Source organism: Sphaerodactylus townsendi, linkage group LG01 (assembly GCF_021028975.2).
Source record: "Sphaerodactylus townsendi isolate TG3544 linkage group LG01, MPM_Stown_v2.3, whole genome shotgun sequence".
Taxonomy (NCBI): domain Eukaryota; kingdom Metazoa; phylum Chordata; class Lepidosauria; order Squamata; family Sphaerodactylidae; genus Sphaerodactylus; species Sphaerodactylus townsendi.
In genome coordinates this window covers 123,191,061-123,214,256 of record NC_059425.1, presented here as the reverse complement: position 1 = coordinate 123,214,256, position 23,196 = coordinate 123,191,061, and the positions used below count along the sequence as shown (strand labels likewise).

The window sequence follows — 23,196 nt, the reverse complement described above, 5'->3', positions numbered from 1 at the left end:
AGCTTTCATGAATGTTAGAATGTCATTTGTCAGGCTCTAGTTGGGTGTGCCCTCTTTGAAACATGAGTGATTAGATACTCTCAATCCAACTATTTACCCGTAACTAGTGTGGGTTTTTTTGTAGCAGTACTAATTGGTATTGAATACCAGCATCTTTTTTTCAGGATTCTCCCAGGTCCTGAAGCAGTAATTGATGTACTATTCCTATTTTCTCCCAACCCATTTAAGGTTTGTTCCCAAAGCAGCATCCTCACCTACATTTGAAAAAAAAAGTTTCAGAAACATTGTAAGTTCCTTGGGGCAGGAATCTGTCTTATTGTTTTCTGTGTTATGCACACAGATGGCATTATGGCATAATATATATAAATAAGAAGACTCACATTGCTTGTATATTCAAACTTTCCACAGCAATTTCTGCAATTCAACGAGATTATTTCATGGGAATAGGGTATTGCTTTGAAACCCATACAGTGAACTCTTCACTTCTATTCAATGTACCATTATTCAGGTGAATGGCTCCATTAGCATCACTCAGATAGGTCATTTCTGTCAGAAGTCAGTCATCATGATGAATTAAGATGTGTCCCATTGTGTAAATGCTCATTCCATAACTGGCTTGTGCAGTAGAATCAGAATCTTTTCGCACGGCACATGTATTGCAATATGACCCTTACATTTTGGTGTCATTCAGGAAGGAGAAAAACCTACATGCTGAAAAATTTAATGTAAGGTTAATTAAGGGAAACCAAGAGTACATCTGAACATAAGGTAAAAGTGAAGCCTGCAAAATGTGAATGTGATTTGTTGGGGGGTGGGGGGTAAAATCATAAATTGTGTTGAGTGCCCCCTGTGACTTGTCAGATAATGTGTGTGTGGCGAGGTTGTCCTAGAAATGTACTGTGAAAATCCAACAGTTTTATTTGATCCAGATGATGATCACTAAGCTACTAAATCTAATGTGAGGATATTAATAGCAAAATGCTAACATACTACGATTTTTCTCAAGCTAGTACAGTTAATGGGCCTACATAGAGCCAGCATTTTCAATTAATCTCTTCTAATTATCTTTCTTACTACAGCACCTGTCATGACTTTTATCCATGTCCTATGCTTGCTAGCTTTCTGGTGGTCTAAATGAACCACCTCCTCTCTTTTTCAACAGTGGAAAAAACTGGTTGGATCCAACCCTTTGTGTTTATGAGATGAAGGTATGGTATGCTGCTATGACAGTCATTGACAAATTCTGTAGCTCTGAAAAAGAAGCAATTATTCCTGTAAAATTGTGTCAGGATATTGCAATATGCAAAGAGGGACACCTCAGGGCTCAGGAAAACAGGGCTACCATTGAAAATAAGTGTACTACATAGTCGCAGGAAAAAAACAATTTCCGAGAACATTTTTTTAGTTTTTCCAATGAAAACATTGGAAATTTTGTAGGAACACTGAAAAAATCCTGCTATTGTGAAATATTTTCTTATTTAGAACGAGTGCAGTGCTTGTTAAAAGTAAGATACTTCACACTGAAAATGTACAATATAAAAAAGTCCTGACACTTTTTCAATTTTTCCTCGAACAAAATTGTTTTTTGGGGAACCACTGAAAAAGTGTTGTTAGCACATTGCAACTCACTTCAACTTCTGCTTTTCAGGAAGTGAAGCTAACTCTTCAGATTTTGAAATGCTGGCAGTCTTGTTACCAGGGAATTGGCTAATGAAAATAATGACTGCTGAAACAGCAAATCTTAATTTGCAGAGTTGTCCACAAACAGATGTCATGAAGGCATATCCAGTAAATGCTACCTGGTGAGAACTAGATGAAACATCTGTGTGATGTGACATTAATTACCCTGCTGACATATTCATTGTAAGGAAAAAATTATGCATATCCTTTTTAAGGGCACAGTGCCTACCTGGGATATCAGACAGTCAGGAGCACTATTCTCAGCGGGTCAGTGTTATCTACAACAGTCGTGGAGCTACAAAGGGGCCGGGGTGCACTGTGTACCATGCGCACGCCTGGGACACAAAAATCGCCCCCAGGCCCCTCCCCCTTCCCCCGGCACCCTCCACCTCCCTTCCCACACTTACTTTAGTTTTTTTCTTTTTTCAAAACTTTTTCAAGCTGCAAAAGGCCTGTTCTCAGTAAAAACGGCCTGAGGAACTACAGTTCCCAGGAGACCTTGGGGCTCACAAGGTCTCCTGGGAAGTATAGTTCCTCAGGCAGTTTTTATTGAGAACAGGCCTTTTGCAGCCTGAAAAGGTTTTGAAAAGGGAAAGGAACTAAGCCACTAAGGTAAGTGCGGGAAGGGGGAGGGGGCACCGCGGGGGCATGGGGTGGTGGAAAATGTAGCATGTGCACCGGGCGCAGTTTGGCCCAGCTACGCCTCTGATCTACGACTTATTTTAAAGTTGAATGAAGATTGTATAAATCACCCTGGGAAGCCTCCAAGCCACATCTCAAAATCTTGCAAACAAGAATCTCACATTTTGCATGTCACACACACAATTTTGTAAAAGGGCTTCATTTCCTTGGGCTTCATTTCCTTGGGCTTTTAAAAGTAATTTCCGTGTGTATACATAACATTTAAATCTAAGATAGGCATCTATACAAAGCAGAACACAGATCAGTCCCGTTTCTGGTGCTCCCCACCCCCTTATCACGGGATTTTCCTGGACCTGCTTGTATATGCACCTTTTTGGAAAAAAACACTAATAGGAGATGGGGGCTACACATTTGAGGGTCCATAACTTTGGCCCCCATGAACCAAACTTCACCAAACCTGGGTGGTATCATCAGGATGGTCTCCTACTGATACCACCCAGGTTTTGTGAAGTTTGGTCTATGGGGTCCAAAGCTATGGACTCCCAAAGGGGGTGCCCCCATGCCCCATTGTTTCCAATGGGAGCTAATAGGAGATGGGGGCTACACATTTGAGGGTCCATAACGTTGGTCCCCATGAACCAAACTTCACCAAATCTGGCTGGTATCATCAGGAGGGTCTCCTAAATATACTCTGAAAATTTGATGCTGCTAGCTTAACAATTGCACCCCTGACAGCAGGCACACACACACACACACACACACACCCCAAGGGACAGGCCTAGACGTCTTCACTAGAAACATGCTGCAGTGAGGATGTTGGAACCTGGATGAAAAGGTGCCAATTCTTTTGAAACTTGGTTGTATTTAGATTAAATTTTCAGTGGGAATTCGGCCAAAGATGGAATAAGGAGATGTTTCAATAAGTGGAAATCAGGCAAGAGTACACTATATAGTCTTTACTTTCTGTTATGGGCTTAGAGATTTTGAAAACCTTTTTGTCCTCAGTTTCCTAGATGCTATAAGACAGATTCTTTTCCTATGATGGTACAAACTTGTCCTGAATTACTGAGGTGTTTTACTAAATTTCTGAGTTCTTGCAGGTTGGAACTCTTTCTTTCAGTTTGATTCCCATTCTGCAGAATCCTCCCTCACAAGGTAACTTAAGCAGAACACTAAGGCCATTTCTGCACGGCCAGGAGGCGCCCCCACGCCGGCAGGAGTTCTGCCGGCGTGGGGGCGGGAGCCTGCTCGCACGCAAGCGTGCAAGCAGGCGAAGGGGAGGCCGGCAGACGGCAGGCGGCTCCGCATGGAGCCGCCTCTGCGCCCTCCCCCGCCCCACTCACGGTGTCCTCCTCGTCGCCTGCGGGGCGTCGCAGCCCCGCCCACGCTGCCCTCCGACCCCTGGAGGTCGGAGGACAGTGTGGGTGGGGCTGCGATGCCCCCGCAGGCGACGAGGAGGACACCGTGAGTGGGGCGGAGACGGGAGACAGCGTCTTCCCAGCGGCGCGGTTCGCGCCGCGCCGCAGGGAAGACGCTCCCTCCCCAACAACAACCCTTTAAAGGGTTGTTGTTTAGGGCGGCTTGACGCCGCCCTGGGGGGAGGGAAGAAGAGTCAGGTCGCCGCTGCTGCATTGCAGCAGCGGCGCCTGTGCGAACGGCGGCCTGGGGGCGCCTTTTTTGGCGCCCCCAGGCCGTCATAAATGGGCCGTGCGGAAGCGGCCTAATATACCAGACAGGGAATCCTTTGAGTATTATTCCTTTTCTTGCTGACTTAGTAAGATATATTCCTCTCGCCTTTTATTTATAGTCACTGTGAAAAATCTCTCTCTACTATTCCACTTCAACCTAGACCAAAATAAATTTATAGTACTCTTATATGTGTATGTCTGCTTACATTATATGCTGACACAATATATTTCAGATCAGGTTTACTCTCTGACTGAAATTCCCTCAGAATAGATTTTCCCCACACACAACTAAGAGACTTGATGTTCACTTGCAGGAATTTAAATCAAAAATCTCTTCTTTTCTCCTTTCCTTACCTCCCGGATAGATAGCGCCTCCCTCTCCTTGTTAGTTAGTTGCTCCACCAATAAGAACACAGGCCAGCTTACCCAATTGGAGTGTTGTCCTGCTCTTATGAAGATTTTTCTCTCTTTTTTTTTTGGCTGCACTTTGTTCCCAACTACATTTTAAAATCTTATTTACCTGTACAGTCCATCATACCAGTTATTGGGGGGGAGGAAATTTGGTGCAAAACTCAGGGGCTTAAAAAAAATTGCCCATAATTTTCCATTTTAAGCCAATCTCCTAGAGCTGCTTCCCCCACAACTGGATTCTAAATGCATATAGTTTGAGCCCCCTCCCACCAAAGTACCAGCTCATTTTCCAAACTCCAAGTAACAAAAACACACTAAATAACACTAACTTCTTCCAGAGATTTTACTCTGCCTTGGCTTCCAAACTGGAATATCTTTCTTGGGATAATTTATATGATGTTTGCTGCAGCTGTTCTAAGGTTTCCCCACCTTCAGAATGCTGTTTCCCATCCTTGCTTTATTTTCATCTCTTTGGGAAGATCACAGTCCAAGCATGTTAATATCTCATGTGGAACGAATGGTGTGGATTTTCCTGCTTCAAAGGTCCTGCCTGCATCATATTCTAGTCATCAGCTGCTTACACGTGCCATTTTCCCAGTATATTTTCCTGCTGTGCAATTTCAGGGCTTTTTCAATCTTTAAAATAAATAACAAAATAATAGCTAATGATGTATCATCACCTGTCTAGTTCCACTTGAAATAGTTCTTTAGAATAATTAGCTTTTTAATTTTTTTAACAGTTATTTCTTCATCCCTTTTCATTGTAGAGATAGAACTGGAAATGTGCGGGCAGTTTTTGTCACAGTTGCCTGGAAAGGAATGAGGTTGGAGAGCTGAAAGATGGTCAGACTGGAGGCACACTGTTCGTACCTTGATATGGCAGTTCAATGCTACCATGATCTATTGCTACTTACCTATTTTAAGAACAAAAAAAGTGGTTCAGAAGTTTTCATACTAGCCATAACAACCACATCTCTAAGAACCAATGGAGAAATGTTGCAAAGCATAGGTGGAAGGGACACACTGGGGGGAAAAGACAAAAAGAAGGTGTGCAAAAGAATGCCATGTGTGGAAGCTCATTCCGCACAGTATAGTTATAATGAGTTGCAATAGTTCTAAATGAGCTCTTTTTCACTTTTTATAAATGGAAAACAAATTCATTTATAATTATTGCAACTTGTGATAAATATGCTGTGTGGAATGGCAATATACATACCTTTACATTTGCAAAGACAATGAAAGCAATGAGAAGAATCCTCACATGTAAAAGCAGCCTTTTGCCCCAGGCACCCCCAATGAAGACATGAGACAACAATCCTGGGTTTAACTAGTTTATTTCAATAATTAATTATGCAGATCTATAATATCATTAAATATCCTGACATATTTAAATGTACAGGCTGTGCTGCCTTTGTTGGGCAGAAAGCCCCTGATTCCACCATCAGCCTGATCTTCTGCTGGCCTTGTTTATTATCACCTACATATGACGTGCTGAGAGGTGCTCATTTCCTTATGTGTCACACAGGTTCAGAAAGATGTTGCTCAGCACTGGTGGCATTCCTTCCTAGCCACACCACATCACACAGCCAGTGATGCACTGTTCTGGACATGCCCTCCATCACTGTTGATGCCTCATGATCAACCCGCCCTATCCCTGTCACACAAGGGGGTTAGGTTAGCTTAATGACCCTTGTATCATCTGCTGACTATAATGTCCTGCAAACATAGATCTGCTACACTAACACTGCACCCTTCTGAAGAAAGCTGCACACTATCCTATTCAGGTATGGCACATCATTAACAAAATCATACAATACATATGCACCTCCACCATCCAAAATTACCCTAAACACCGGACTATTAATCTTGTGTACTCAATCTGAGTGGGCTTCAGAACCTTCCTCTAAATTTTCCTCTGCAGAAAATTAGACTAAGTGATAATGACCCTGAGTAACAAAACATTACCTGTTTTAGGTCCCTAAGTATTTTCCACATTAGTGCCATTCCTGCACCAGATCATTTTCACCCAGATGCCAGAGGAGAATATAGGGGCGCCTGACCTCCCTCAAGAACTGGTAGAGGGAGGGCAGAAAATGGCCCCATAACATATCCAAAGGCCCCACCACTGAATGCTGGCCATGGGATAGAGGCCCAACTGCAATTCCATCTCACAGGCAGCTGCTCTCTTGGTCCCCCGGAAGATGATGGAATTGCCCACCACCAGATCCTGATTGGGCTTCTTGATATGCTCACATCTGCAAAAATTAAAAACTATCAACTTATCTAATGTTAGAAAAGCTTAGAAGCTGTGGATGCAGCTCCTGTTCTAAGTGAATGAGTCCCAAAGCTTAGAAGCTGTGGATGCAGCTCCTGTTCTAAGTGAATGAGTCCCAAAGCTTAGAAGCTGTGGATGCAGCTCCTGTTCTAAGTGAATGAGTCCCAAACACCCATGCAGCAGCTCTTCAGCCACTAATACTTGCCAGGTGACTGGCCAAACTGGTATTGCATCAAAGGCAATTTGCCTTTATGTTGAAATAGCCAATTCAGGCCATAATCCTATGTTCTCATGAACTCTTTGAATACACTCAAGATTCCTTTGAGTCAGAAAGGGCAGTCCTGAGGCAACCAAAGATGCAATTCAGCTGCTAGAAGTAGTTAAAGCAGAGTTTCCCACATTTCTGATAGCTGGATCACACTCTTCTCTCCCCGCCCCACAGTTAAAAGTGGGGTGAAAACACATATCCTTCCCTCCAGCATCAAGGCAGGTTTTCCTGCTGCAGGGCTTGATCATGCAGCGATGCATCAAGCAGTCTCCCCTAAAAGCAAGTATTTTGGAAATGCAGGAGCATTTCCTTATTTTATTTCTCACCACACATTAGCAGCCTTCTTGTGCAGAATTATATAGCTGTGAGACACCCGTAAAAAATATTGTAAATAAGTTGGACAGAAGCAGGTTTCAGAATGAGATGTGTGGATTCCTTTGAAGATTCATGGTCACCTAACTTTAGAACCAAAGCAGAATAGCGTAACTAGCAAAATCAGCATCATTGTTAATTTACAACAACAAAAAATTCAGCATAGTGTTAAAAATCACCTTATCACAATCACTCCACACACCATTTAAGCAAAATTGAATTCAGGGAAGGCCAGTTTATCTTTACAGAAACACAATCCACCAGCTGTAATTTAAGCGTGACCAAGACCTTCAGTGGAAATGGGCCCTCAGGTTGGTTGCACTATATTCAAAGAAAAGTTGGATGTCTCTGTTCTATAGAACCTTTTAAGCCAAAAACAGCTAATAGTGGGAGTGGGGGATGAAGGGGGACGGCACATGACATTTAAAGGACATTTTACAAAATGACATAGGAGTAATGTAAAGAATTTGGTTCTAATCCCAAATCTTATCTTTTAAGACAATATTGCTGTTCAGGTGATAGAGATGGAGGGGTTTTTCCCCACCTCAAAAGGATAACATTCATGACAATTAATTCATTCCTGTAACTTTCAAAACACATGGGATTAATTTAGATGCAATCAAGCTAACTGCCAGAAGGAAAAACAAATAAGGTAAACACAAAAGCAACTTGTTACAATTACATGACAAATCCTATCAAGCACGAGAATTCTCCTGAAACCACTATTGTAATTGCCACTATAGGGGGGAAGGGAAGGGAGTCCCTGTAAATTGAGCACATGGCTAAGACTGTGGCAGCTTGGAAATTCAGACCAACTTTTTGTGCATCTGTGAATGAGCTGATTAATGAAGCAGCTCTGACATAAAGGAACCACAAAAGGGTTCCTATGATCTTGCCGAAAGTTGCAGGAAATTAAATTTAATTTGCATTATAATGCACCATTTTTATTGCAATGCAAAGTGGTTATTCTGCTATCACATTGTTCAGGGAAAGTGCATAGTTTTGGAAGGTCACATGTATTTGGATTTTCATCCAAAAATGAATCCAGGACACACAAAGCAAGAACAAAATAGAACAGGTAATCTTAGGCAAACATTACAAAGCCATTTTCAGCTCCAAATATCTTACAAAACTGCTGAGGTTCAGGGAGTATTTAAAAAGTGTATGGCCACAATCACACTATAAGCTACAGACTCACATTTTTGTTAAAGTCTAACATCATCTGTAACATTTTTAGAGTCGGGGGCGGGGGGATTTGTTTCAGGAGTGTCCTTACTACATTCAGTCCAAATGTAACTCTAATGTTCAGAGACAATTTCTGGGGGAAACAGTTCTACAAGTTTGCAACAGAAATTTTGTACAGTGTGACTGACCAAGAAACTTCTATTCCCCATAACAGATATTTCAAGGTAAAAAGAAATCTGGAACAGCTATGTTGCTAAATAAATCTTTGCTTATAAATCTATATAAATCTTTGCTTATCAGTCCAGTGAAAGTATATCTATGACAGGCTCCAATAAATCATCCAAGGGGAAGCACACAGCCTCTTCAAATTTTGGGGCGTCAGCCTCTTTAAAAGAAAAATCCCTTCAGTTATTCTCCTCAGTTATATAAGGTATAACTGACGTAGTGGCTAAAAAGGCTTTGGTTTCACTGCTGTGAAGTAAGTTTGGTACTGAGCAAGAAGAACAGAGGGATCACTGAGAGACATGCTGTATAAAAATACTAAGGTCTCTAGACAGTCACAGGGGAAGCCTGAACATGAATTTAAACTAGAAATCGCGGCCCCAGACTCACCGGGGGCCGCCGTTGCGGAGGTGGAGAGGCTCAAGGGTCAGTTCAATAGTCAAAGGGGCGATGCGGCAATCGGATGCAAGCCCGTCCACGTGAGCGGGGCGTGAAGCGCGGTCATGTGTGGAGGGAAGGGGGCATGCACGCCTTACAAGGCAGCGCGCAGGCTTGCCTCGGTCTTCTCCAAATGCCAAGGCAACAGCAACATCCACCCTCCCTCCCTAGGGTAGGAACAGTTAATTTTATTAAAGTTGATATTTGTTCTGTGTTTCAGTTGTTGTTCATGTTATTTTATTGTTGCAGCCTGGCGGGTTTAGGGCAGGGGATCACATCTTTTGGGGGAGAAAACTGAGCTTTGGAGCTGGATTTTCTCCACGGTTGGGGGGCCTCTGTAAGAGTCTTGGCGGTGAGGCAGGTCTCATGGCTCAAGCCGTGGAGGCTATGCAATCGAGCCCGCTACCCCTGGCAGGGTGGGGTGTCACGAATAGGGCTTGCACTCAGGTGGCACCCACTAACTCCCTGCCCAATGCCCCAATAGGGATTGGGGACAGTTATTGGGGGCCCAGCAAGAATGCTGGCCCAAGGCTCTGATGTGATCCCTACTGCTCGCCCTAACGGGCTGTGGCCCAATTTTATTCCACAATTGGGGGTGTGTGGTTTTTGACCCAGGGGCAAGCTCTCCTCCATTCGGCCGCAAATGGCTTTGTGATTTAAATTTCCTTTAATTCTTGCACTTACAAACAAGGTATCACTGCCTAGCCACCACACTGGATTCTTATACCCACACAGGACTCCACCCACCCACACCTGATTTTTCCCAAGAGTAAGACTAAACAGTACCACATCTTACCACCACCACAGATAGACCTCACAACTGGGTTCTCTGTCCTCTTCTAGAGGTACACTATTCTGCCATGCTACCGGGCAAAATTACAGTTCCCTTGAATATTTTATCCCCTGCCTGAAAGAGGATTGGCTGATGGAGCGGCACCTCCAGACGCTCAAGTGCAAAATAGCTGGTTACCTGTTTTATCTTTTGAGAGGCAGCGCACCCTCTTGGTCACAACACCACAAAATCAAGAAAAAGGCATATTTTATTGTGTACATTCTTATGTATACAACAGTGCAATATTTGCAAGAAAAAAATGGGTCTTATCCTTTTGTTGTGTTTAAAGAGATCAGGCATCAGGCCTTCAGAGCTGTTTAAATGGAACAAGATCCAATGAAATAAAGTACACTTGACTATCCTGGATTTTGTTGTTAATTGTTCAAGGAAGGGATTTCTTTTCTAACCCAAAACTCTACGTTGTTCATGTGACTACTGTGAATTGCAAAAACTGTTCCAGACAGATTGTCATTCCTATCTCTTGTTTGGAGGACATGGGATGAGAGACTAAGGCCCATCTCGCACGGGGCAATAAAGGCGAGAGAACCACAGTATAAAACCTGTGTTGGGGGGGAACTTTGCAAGGATCCCGCTCCTAATGTTCCCCTACCCCACCCCACCCCATCCAAGGTTTTTCAAGAATCGCACTCGTGTGATTCTTTAGTTGTAATGCAGATTGCAGCTGTGGCCGAATGAATGGCTGCCCCAGGAAGCACGTTATTTGGCCACGCTTCCCTTTTTTTCAGTCCCCACCTCTCTGCTGCGTAGCTACAGAGGGGCATAGGGATGGCAGCATGGCTGTGGAGGTCCATGCCTGCCTGGCTTTGTAGCTACTCAGCAGAAGAAGGTGAGTGAAAAAAGCACACACCTCCATGCGAAGGCAACTCATGTTGCCTCCACGGGGTCCATTTGCTGCCTGCATGGAGGCATGTGAACGCCCCGACAGTAACACAGGTTGCTTAACCCTTTGCCCATGCACTTTGCCCATGCAGAAGGGGCCTAAAATTGCAATCCTAATATCATTTTCCTGGGGATAAGCCCTGCTGAATGGACCTGAGTGTATTCTAAGCAGACATCTTTCAGGATGCTTTCTAAAAGTGAGAGGGAAATCAAGTGCCCGACTCCTCTTCCGTCAAAGATGCACTGATTAGCTGGTGCTGACTCACAGATCTATTTGGAGATTCTGAATTTGGACAAGACCTCATATCTTTCAATATAAAAAGAATACACACACACACAAATATTTTACATTAAGAAAAACTCTGGTTTAAAGCCTGGTAGGGATGAATTGCAATTTTTTAATTCAATAGTTAACTGGCTAGCTAAAAGAACCACATTTGATTTAATGATCCCTTGAGTCAGCAACTCGCATTTCAGTCCTAAGAGTAGTTACTCCTTTCTAAATCCATCTAAGTTGATGGGCTTTAGAAGTGTATTTAGGACTGCACTGTCAATAAACTAAATATATGTGCATATGATGGCCTTTGATTCATATAGTTATCCTCTGTTAATGTCCAAGGACCTAGGAAACATCAATCATACACATATTAGCAATGAACTAAACTCACTGTGAAATATTTTGTAATACTTCACATAGGTGTGCTGTTCACTTAAAATCCTAACAAAATCAACTGAGTCATGACACAAAAGCTACCAGACACATCTCTCAGTCATCATTGATAAGACAAGAGATGGAAGCCACCAAATGGAATCAGGAGATAAGAGGTACGCAAAAATATTTCTCTCTGGCTTTGGTAAAGTGCACAGCTGCTGTATATTAATGATAAACAGATTCTTCATGATAGTCTCTTATGCACATATAGGTTGCATTTGTGTATGCATGTTCAAGTGTGTTTATAAGCTGATTCTGTGGACTCTTGCACTGCAGATGTCTCGTCACTGAACTGAGCAGACTGCCATATAGTCCCCAAAGGTTCCAGAACAGAAGTCTGTAGTTTCTCATTGGTTGTTTTATCATGATCCCATTAGCAATAGTCAGCTACCCCACCTGTGTGAATGAAACTTTTTATCTAAAAGCAAGATAAAACACCTTTCATGCCTTAGATTGGCAGCTCCACACACACACACACTGTTCCATCATCCCCGAAGAGGTTTTCACATCTCACACCCTCTCTCTAAGTAATTTAGTCTGGAAGAGTGTGTCTGGCCTAAGGTCAAAAGGTGAGCTTCAACACTGAGCAGGGATTCGAATTCAAGTCTTCATGGGCCATGCCCAGCACTTTACCCACTGTACCACACTGGCCCCCTGTTACTGAGACAATACCTTCTAACAAAAATTCATTTAGCTTCTGTTCCAAAAACTACTCTTCCTCTCTCATCTTAAGGAATGTCCTATAGTGTATCAAGTCACCTTTTTTATGCAAATATTTCTTTCTTCCTGACACGCTGCAGTTTGTAGAAGTTTCTTCATTTACCTCATAGCACTGCATGGCTGGAGCCCGGTAATATCTAGCAGGTTTATAGGATTAGAAGTCTTCTCCCCCACTGTTCAGTAACTATCACAGCCCAGTAGGCATCAGCTGTCAATTTACAGCCGATGTAGGTGGCAAGACCATTTGCCTTCTTCATAAGTGGGGAAGGGGATAAGGTTATAGAACAGAGGCCTAGAGAGACAGTAAAGGAACTTTACTATCATTGTGTGTCATATATAGTTTCGTACTTCACTGGCTTGGTATGGACTTTCATATATCAAGTCCTGTGCTGTATTCATTTACTATGCTGAGTCAGAACATCAGGGGCCAAGAAGAGAATCTTTATGGCAGATTGTGAAATGAGCTCCCTGTAGAGATGAGAGATTCTTCCTCTCTTGCAGTCTTGGGTAAGGGCTCTGACACCCATTAATTTTGAATAGCATTTGGTTGTCTTTTACTCCTAGGCAATTCTTAGTGGCTGATGAGATATGGTAGTTTCATAGTGTTTAAACAATGCTTTTCAGTTTTATCGTGGCTTTTCCTTTGCTTTGGGTGCTGAAAAAGCACTGTATAAATGGATGGGCAGAAGATTAACGAGCCCTTTCAATGTGATATGAAGGTTATAGAAACTATCAGCCAAGAGAGTTTCTCCTAGACTTTACATTGCTAGTGTTCCAATACCTGTGTTACTGAATACAGATTCAATGCTGGTGGTACTTTTTGCAGAATGCATTTGACTTATGAATTACCAGTGCAATCAGTTTCTGCTTTATCTAACAGAAGTTGTACTATTTATCTGTTGGTTCTCTTTTTGCTTAGAGTTTATTTGTTTCATGCATTGCTATTTTTGTAGCAAGCTATTGCAAGCTATTGCATGTATCATTTTTTGGATGAAAAGGCAAGTTAAGTTTTAAAAAATATATAAATACATTTTCTAAATATACATGCTTCTTTCTGGAAATAGAGCCTTGTGCTTGTATTGTTGGACCATTCTCATACACATCACTTATACTTGGTACAATTTTCTGGAGAAAGGGAAATTCCAAAGATGGGAGCCATTCTCTGGAATCATTAAGTAGTCCAAGAAATTAAATGGGGGGAAAGAGGGTGATTGTGTGATTTACTGTAAAAAGAAAAGTCTGTAAAAAGGAAAAAATTGACTAGGAAGAGAGGGGTTTTTGTTGTTTTTTACACATGTGGTATAAAGTATTACATATGCATTATAAAATATACAATGACCAGAATGTCATTTCTGCATCATTATCACTGCCACATCAATAGAGGTCAGATGATAACATAGATAGCTTAAAAGATGCCCAATGGTAATTTAAATTTCTGGTGTGAAAAGTCCTAAAAGAGGAGCCAGCCTTAATCACAGAAAGGTTTTTCTAGATTATTAAGGTAAAATATGGTGTTTTATTGACTTTATCTCATTCATCATACTTTTGTCCCATTACTGACCATCAGTAATGGCTTATTCAAAAAGTTGCCACTCTTGATGCACTCTGAGAGAAACGTCTGTTTTTTGAAGTGGATAGTAGCAGTTGCCACATGCACTAATGCAATTTCAGACTTCATCCTACATTTAGCCTCTTGATAGAGAAGGGAACACACACCCATGAAATAATAACATATTGTGGAGTTTGGTAGTAGGAACTGCAGAAAATTCAGATTTCTTCCTACACCTCCTCACACCTCTGGGTGGTGACTGAAGATTTCCTGTCATTATGACTGATCTCCAGGTGCCAGAGATCAACTCATCTGGAGAAAATGGCTTCTTTGGAAGGTGAACTCTATGGTGTCATACCCCTCTGAAGTCCCTCTCCTTCCTAAATTCCACCTTTCCCAGGCTCCATTCCCAAAATCTCCAGGTAACTCCCAATCTGGAGCTGGCAACCCTCCCTACAAAGATGATAGAAATAGCTAATAGGAAACTTTCTTGGTTTGATATGTGTGATACAAAGGAACACAAAGCTAGAGGGAACAGTGGGATGTAAAATTCATTATAATCCTGGAAAATAACATCATAAACCACTATCTGTTAGTTATAGTCACAGAATCTGGCTGCATATCCTGAATGTTTTTGTGTGTAATAAAGCTATGTCCATCATCTTTTCATGAAACAATGGATGCAGCAGTCGCTTATCTTTTTAAAGTTCCTTCATAGTCTCTGGTTACCTAGGCAATACCTGTGATTAGAAGAATTTTCACAATATTAGCATTTTCTAATGTTGTAAGTCTAGCAGCACACTAGTGTAGGTGTGACTATTTTTCTCTCAAAGCATTTCTCCTCAGGGAAATTCTGACAGGACATATATATATGTCCTGTCAGAATTATATATATAAAGCTATATATATATAAAGCTATATATATAATTATATATATAAAGCAGAATTATATATATAAAGCTAACAGTGAGTTTGTTAGTCGTGCCCTAACGCCGAAATGACTGGATGGATCGCCCCCAGATTTTCACATGACATTCCTCCCGGTTGCGGGCAAGTAATCGGACCTTCAAATTGCCGAAAGTCCATACCTGAGCCAGGTAAAAGCTGCCTTTTTTCCTGGCGCACTGTATTGGCCATCGAAGCTTCTGCTTTTAACTGACACCCTTGAGAATTAAATTACGGCAGTGCATGTCTCTGTGGCCTGAGGGGTTGGTATGCCCTTAGAATGTTCATGCAGATGGCCACATATGAGCAGTGAAAACAGTAAATAGGTAACACTGTTAGGTAATATGAGTAGAAGTGAAACACATACACACACCTTTTGCCATGTGGAGACGCTAGGGTGGGGTTCCCTCCTCCACACACAGGTAACTTCTCACTGCCTCTGTGCCTCCCACCCACTGCTACCACCACACAACACACATACCTCTCATACACATCCAGCCTACATCCTCACACACACCTTACTCTGCCCCTCCCTCACACATCCAAATCCCACCACTTACTCCACTTCCTCACCCATATTAAATACAGCTCTCTCTTTTTTACACTAAAAGCAAGCTGGAGTTTGCCTTTTTCTTCTAAGAATATCCATGGGGTGGGGGCGAACCAACACTACTGGCTCCGCTTCTTTTGCACATGGCCCTTTAAGAACCCAGGGAGCTGGCCTCGATCTGAGCGCCTCACCACCCTGGCTCTGCTGCCCTGACTGGGATAGCCTCGGGGTTTGCCCCTTGAAGTTCTGCTCTTTACCTGCAAGCCAGTGACTGTGCATGTCAACTTCAGCCTCATGTGTGGACAGCGGGATTTGCACGCTGGACAGTTCTGTTGTGGAATGGAAAGGGTTACTTTATACTAAAAAAAAGACACCACCATATAACAATATGAATTGAAAAGGGAAAGAGGGATTCCATTTGACCACCCCAAAAGGCTATGCTGCGGATCATTGGACCTGCATGGACATCTGTGTGGGTTGCAGACTGTGATGAGAAGGACAATTGCCACAGCAACACGTGGCTGGGCCCCGCTAGTATTCCTTAAGCATATAACACAGTTGTGTTTGTATACTAAGAACCATGTTCAGCTTTGCAGAAAACACTTTACTGTCTTTTTAAATTATATTTCAAAATAAGGGATTACTTTCTTAGCTTCAGTAGCTTTTGGACTCACTTAGATGGAACAGCAGGCCACTGGCAATATTACTCACCTAGCAAAAGAAAATGATTTCAGTGTAGGTGACTGTTCATACCTAGAGCTGCCTCTGAAATTCACAAACAGCAGAATTTTATTTAAAAAATAAATGCTTCCCTATTTTTAATTACTACTTTTTGGAGTAGAAAAGAGAAAGCAGGATGACAATGAGATACAGCTACCAATGTTATTATGGTCTCTTGTAGGGGTGAGCCCGCGAACCCAGCAGAGGGCTACCGGTCAGAAAGAGCGCCTGGAAAATGTCAGGTGCGGCTACGGCCTTCTGGGCGATTACGCCCCCCCCCAACCCCCCGCCCCCCCAAGGTGAGAATCACGGGTCAGTGAACTGCCCGCCTGACTTCGCTGGGTCACCAGGAACCAGTCCCTCACAAAGGGACAAAAGGGCTCTTGCCCTCAGGTGAGGATTAGACCCAGACGCGGATGCTTCCTCCCGCACGTAGCAGCCCGATGAGATCATGCATCACATGATGATCTCCTCGCTCTCCCGCCTTCTCCCGACCTCCCGCTCTCCCGCCTGCCCGACCCCTTTACACGCCCCCAGTGAAACCCTAATAAATGTGCTAAAGGTGCGACGGGCGCACCACCACCACGGCAGAGTTGCCAGGATCACGGGATCCCGCCTTCCCTGCTACTGGCTCTTCCACCAGATGAAATCTCCGCGATCTCGCTCTCCTTCCTTTTGAGGCCTCGTGGAGCAAGACTACAAGCTGAGATTGCCGAAACCCGGGAATCCTCGGATCTCCACCCTGCTTACCGCTGCACTGGGAAAGGGCTTCTCGGTACCGACCGTCCTGGCTGGATCGGGCGATCCTCGGACTCCACAAGCTTCGGGTAGCCTGACCGTCCAGGCATTGGATCCGGCGCATCCTCGGACCCGCATTCTAGGACACTCTCTCGTCTGACGAACCACCGGTAAGTATGGGAGGCTGCAAAAGCACGGGCTTGATGACAAGCACGTTAGTGAGCTGAAGGCATGAATTAAAAGCCGCAGAGTCCCAGTAAAGAGAAGGGATCTGGCGCTGAATTGGTTGAGGAGATTGATAGGCAATGTCTCATGTGTACTGCCCAGAGAGGGGGACATTCAATCTTAAGGACTACTGGGAAGGAAAACATCGGGCGCACTCTCTCTGCCTGCACAGAGAGCCTCGCCGGTGTGTCGCTGCTACTGACGTGGAGACTTTCTGTTATGTCGCCATCGTAGCCTGCAGGTCCATTGGTTTCTCTGCCATGGATCTCCCTCCTTTTGATCTTTTCACCTACAATTTCAAGCCCGTAATTTTCTTCTTATGTATCCACTAAACAGGACGCTTCTGTCCTCCTCCCCGCTTTCTACTGAAGCTTCCTCTCCTCATTCAAACTCTCCCTGGGCCAGAGTACTCTTGCGGCCCTGTCAGCCTCTCTCCTTCTCCTCCTAAGCACTTCTTGCTCTCTGCTTCCTCCCGGTTTCCTCGAGAGCCACACCACACCTCCGTCAATGCCACGTAATGGCGCGAGTTTCAAAACTCTGGCAGAGCGTGTTAACCATGATCTGCGGAGGAAGGAAACCCTGACGGAAGACGATGCCGACCTCCTCGCTGTGTGCCCCGCCCACTTCACCGACCACGTGGGGGAGGATGGCATCATCCAGCAAGTTGTCGAGTATTGCCCCATAGGTTATAACGTTCTCACTGAGCTCCGCAAAGCCATACGGGACGTGGGAATCACCAGCCCCTATGTGAGAGGCATGTTGGAGGCAGTTATGCGGAATCACGTAATGGTTCCGGAGGACTGGAAAACCACTTTCCACATGCTCTTGAACCCTGCACAATATGTTATCTGGGAGAGCGAGTACCGCCAACAATGCATAAGCAGGGGAGCAGCCTCTGGTGGCGCCTATACTGCCGCGCAGCTCTATGGCTGTGAGGGTTTCGCCCTTCCCAATGCGCAGATCGTCCTGCTGGAGGCCACCCTTAAGGTTGCCTCCGACTGCGCCTACAAGGCGTTTTTGAGAGTGCCCGCTGCCGGACAGCCAACCCAAAGCTTCTCCAACGTCCAGCAGAAGCCTCAGGAGCCTTATGCTGAATTCCTGAACAGGCTCCAGGAGGCCCTGCAGAGACAGGTCGACAACGACGTAGCCCAGCACGAGCTCCTCATGCGCCTTGCCAAGGAGAACGCCTCTGCCGAGTGCCGCAGGGCGATCACGGGTTTAGGGAAGAACCCCGGACTGGCAGATATGCTTAAGGCTTGCCAGGATATCGGGTCTTCCGCCCATCAGGCCAGTCTCCTGGCCGCAGCACTCTCCGCTGCCAGGGGGCAGCCCCGAGGTGAGTGCTTCAGGCGGGGACACTTCTGGAGGGACTGTAGGTCGCCCGGTGGGGGGGCTTACAACCCTGATGGAGGAGGGTCCTCCCCCAGGAGGCGAGGGCCCCCGGGGAAACGATCAGTTGGGCCTCTCCCCAACCCAGGACCAGGAAGGAGAGTACTAAGGCCATGTAAATTCCCAAGAGCCTTTGCGATGTAACTGCCGCTCAAACCACCCCCCCTCTCAGGAGGGTCCTTCGCTGCTCCCAGAGCCCAGTATGGTGGAGTCCCACCTCGAGGCCGCCGAAGTTAGCTTTGCCCGTCTGGCCTCCCACCATTGAGCAAGTGCGGTTGTTTGTTGTTCCAGGGGACGCTTGACTCCACACCTCCCCAGGGAGTCACTCCTGCAGCCAGGTGGGGACAAACTCTCCCTGACGGGAACCGGGCCCCCAGCTGGATCCCTTCCCTGCCCCCACACACGCTGCCCGCGGCCAGTTTCTGATCCCAAATAAAAGCCACGAGCCCAGGTAACCATCAAGGCCCCGTCAGCGCCACCATAGCGGCAGCAGGGACGTCCACCGGTAGCTCCTGCCCGTGCCCGTACCCGGAGCTCGAGCGACAACTCACAGCCCGCCATGTCTTTTTGGATGTCCACATTGATTCGTGGGGAGGGGATCTCAAGGGCCAGATTGAGACAACCGTGATTGGGATGAGTAAACCCGTTCCCACCGCTCTCCCCCTCACATGGGTCACCGAAACCCCCGTTTGGGTGGAACAGTGGCCGCTACCCAGAGAAAAGTTAGCTGCCATGCACCAGCTAGTAGAGGAACAGCTGGCAGCTGGCCACATTGAGGTCTCCACCTCCCCGTGGAACACACCTGTGTTCGTGATCAAGAAAAAGAACGGCCGATGGCGGCTGCTCCAGGACTTGAGAGCGCGTAAATGCGTGCATCCAGCCCATGGGCCCCTTTCACGCGTAGTCTTCCTAACCCCAAATCTCTCATTTCCTCCGGTATCAGGTCTTGGTCATCAATCTTAAGCGACTGTAGTTCTTCTGCATCCCTTCTTTCCCCTCGAGACCGGACACGCTTCGCTTTCACCGTGCCGGTGTTCTCAACCATCAGCAGCCCACTGCCAGATACCAGTGGGAAGGTCCTGCCTCAAGGGATGCTCAACAGCCCCACCTTGTGCCAGTACTTTTGTTCACTCACGCTTCTGGCCCCATCTCCGCGCTAAAACCCTTTCTGAGGCCCTAATCAATCCATTACATGGACGCACATCCTGGTCGCGCCAACAGTCCCTCCACAGTGGGTGGCGCTTAAGCTAGCGGACACATTGCAACAATCCGTTCGCACATCGCCTAAAAGCTGTGCAGAGGAAAGAGCCGCTTCTATACCTAGGGCACAAGCTCTTCACTCTTACTCCACTCCCATCCTGCCAGAACTGCAGATCCCAGATGCGCCCACACTTCTTCAGCTGCAGCAGCTTCGAACTCCTAGTAACTGGGGCCCGCCCCCTTCTTTCTCGCTCTTTCACCACCTCTGCTTACATTCAGCCTTTTTTTCTCTCTCATTGCTTCCGCAAGCCAAGAGTCCCCATGGGACAAAATCCAGCCTACCCAGAAGCATTGCAGGAACGCTTCTTTCAGGCAGTAAAAGGAGGTCCTGGCTCCGGCCGGGATGGTGTGTGTGGATCGGGTCCTCTCAGGGACCAGCCAGCTCTCTCTCTTTCTCTTTAAGCACGCCTCCTCTTCCAACCGGGTCTTGGGATACACCAAACCCCACCTAACCTTCTTAGTGGAGTGGCTCGGTATCTGTCTCCATGCCCCTACTCAGAAACTCTTTTCACCCCAGGCCAGCCCCTACTGACCTTTATTAACCTAAGGGCGCCAATGCACCATGGTAATGGTCGGGTGGGACCCAGACAAAATCATCATACCTCTTAACAGGGCAGATTTCCAACACCTTTGGAACGCTTCCCCATCCTTACAGCTGGCCTTGGAGGGTTTCGTAGGAGAGATCCTCTTCCATCTTCCCCCAGACCCACGCTTTTACTCCCTCCTCTTCATTCTAACCGGGCTGTCCCCGTCTGGCCCTCTGGCGGCCTCTATGCCGCCTCCAGAACGCCTCTCTCCTCACAGTTCTTTTATGTCGACGGGAAGCAAGCACGCCGGGCGCTTGCATAGACTTTCAGCAAGATGGGCAATGGCAGACGGCTTACACGCCACCTCAGGCTTCGGCTCAATGGAGCGAGCTCGCCGCAGCCATCCTAGCCTTTCGAACCTTCTCTCAACCCTTTAACCTCTTGTTCTTTAACACACGGAATCCCCTATAACAGCACCGGCCAGGCGATCGTTGAGCGAGCCAACCGCACCTTCAAGGAAATTTTAGCCAAACAAACTAAAGAAAGGGGAATAGGTGGCCCCCCCAACTTAGGGCTCATCCAGCAAACGGTATCAAAAGTGCTATTCACCATCAATCACTTAAACTTGCTCACTCTACCCTCTGGGCAACAGATCACCCCCGTAGAGAGGCACTTCAGACAATCAGAGCCCCTCCCCCCCCCATGCCCAGGGTCTACTTCACCGCCAGCTCCCGGACTGAGCTTCTGGCGGGCCCGTCCCCTGCTATAACCTGGGAAGGGGGTGTGTTTCCAGTCCTTCTCATACAGGTCCCCTGTGGATCCCAGAAGCTCGGGCCATGTCCTGGCCAGCTCATGGGGCGGCACCAGAAGGAAACCGACCCCATCCCAGGGGTGGAACGGACCTCCCTGAAGGACCCTGCCCTGCTGCCTCACAATCTGGAACCGCTGCCAGTGCCAGAACGGTCCGAAGACCCGGACGACCTAGGGGAACATCAGGACCATGATCAACCAGGCTCAGGAGCTGCCGCAATAGCGTGGCCGCCCCAAAATGCTCGGGGATCCCCGCGTTGCCATCTTTGCGGCTATTACTGAGGATTCCACAGTCACAATCAGCTGCTTGCCTTGCTGCCTCCCGCCGGTGACGCTCGGTCACCCCCTCATGGATCTTAATCAAATCAGCATCGGGGAGCGGCTCACCGCCGCTGCCAATGCTCCATCTTCTCGCCTGGACCAGTATTTTCCCACAAACCCCTGGAGACCTCTCCGCAGGAACTCCTTGTTGCCTTAGCCGTCTTACCATCATCCTGCCTCAGGCCCCGCCCCGGGAGCCCAGATGCCGTCGCCGCTCCACCCTTCCCCTCGGACTCCTTCCCTGCCGGGAGCCACGAGTTGCTCTCTCTCCGAAGCCAAGCATGTTTCCCTCGCGAACCTCCCCTGGTGGGGAGTCCCAGGACTTGCCACCTACAACGCTAAGACTATTGACCCGGGCTGGCCTGTGCCTCCTTATGAAGTCCATTAATCTCCGCCTCCACTGCTCTGGATGCCCTGCGCCACCTCCCGAAAGCAACAAGAACTTCGTCAAGTGACTTTAGATAATCGTGCCGCTATTGATTACTTGCTGTTACTGCATCACCAAGGTTGTGAAAATGTACATAATATGTGTTGTTTTAATCTCTCTGATAACTCCCATTTGATTCATATGAAGGTGCTGTGGAGTTGCAAGATGGCAATTTGTATCTAATCTGAAGTATGATGTGTTGCTCCCACTGGTGGCTCAGCCCTCCTTTGGAGTTGGCTGCCAGGGGAGATGGTTAAGCGCAGTTGTACGATTCCTTCACTGGTTTAATCATATGCCTCGTTGTCGGATCCTGCCTTGTTCAAGTCGTGCATCTGCCTTTGCCTGTGGTAACGTTTGTAAGGAACCCTTTGACTTTCCCCCCTACCGGCCGCGGGAAATCCAGGAAGTCCCTCATGTTTGCAATTTAACAGCCTCAGCCAGCTTGAGCGAAGTTCCTGGGGAGGCAAGCATCCCCTAAATTGCCCCTAACTGATTCGCTTCAAAGCCTTCCTAAAAAATCGTTAGGAAACGGGAGATGTAGGGGTGAGTTTCAGTGAACCCAAGCAGAACCGTGAGAAAGAGAGCTTTGAATGCCGGTGCCGGGTTACGGCCTTCTGGGCGATACGCCCCCCCAACCTCCGCCTCCCGTGAGTCATCACGTGGTCATGAAACCGCTACTCTGGACTTGCTGGGTCACTCAGGTGTCCCTCAAAGAAGGGACAAAAGGGCTCTTGCCCTCAGGTGAGGATTAGACCCAGACATGGATGCTTCCTCCCGCACGTAGCAGCCCGATGAGATCATGCATCACATGATGATCTCCTGCTTCTCCTCAGCTCCTCCCGACCTCCCGGGCCTCCCAAGCTTCAGCTCCGACCCCTTTACACGCCCCCAGTGAAACCCTAATAAAAGGTGCAAGGGGCGAGCACACGGCAGAGTTGCCAGGATCACGGGATCCCGCGCTTCCTGCTACTGGCTCTCTCCACCAGATGAAATCTCCGCGTCTCGTCTCTTCCTTGAGGCCTCGTGGGCAAGACTACAGTCTCTCTCTTTTTCTCAAATCTCCCATTTATATAAGTAGAAAGTGGTAAAAAGGATCTTTCAAATAGTTCAATTTCAAGATGATAAAATTAATACTCCCAGAATGGAGGTTGACCAGATCTGAAAATTCTGGCAGGTGCTGTTATTTCCTGTGACAGTTCATGCTTTCTTTACCTTGCAACTTAGCCTGCATTTAGTATTTTACACCTCAATGCACAGATTGGCCATTTATATCTATTGCTGTATTTAGCAGAAGCAGAAAATATTGATATGAGCATGCCATAGTCATTTTTAGTAACTGTAGTTTTCTAGTATCTGTGGAACTGTATAAATCGGATGTTGAGAAAAGGAA

At 46.3% G+C, this 23,196-nt stretch overlaps 1 protein-coding gene across 2 annotated transcripts in view; it reads right to left on the bottom strand.

The window, feature by feature from the left end:
• SCML4 (Scm polycomb group protein like 4) overlaps positions 1 to 23,196 on the bottom strand; it is a 101,378-nt gene that overhangs the window by 68,769 nt on the left and 9,413 nt on the right. The window contains exon 1 of one of the 2 annotated variants that reach the window (XM_048493327.1): positions 381 to 452. The exons of the other annotated variant lie outside the window; for it this stretch is intronic. The gene's annotated coding sequence lies outside the window, so the exon portion shown is untranslated. Of the gene's footprint in view, positions 1 to 380; positions 453 to 23,196 lie in introns of those variants that run through there. 2 annotated transcript variants of the gene reach the window in all.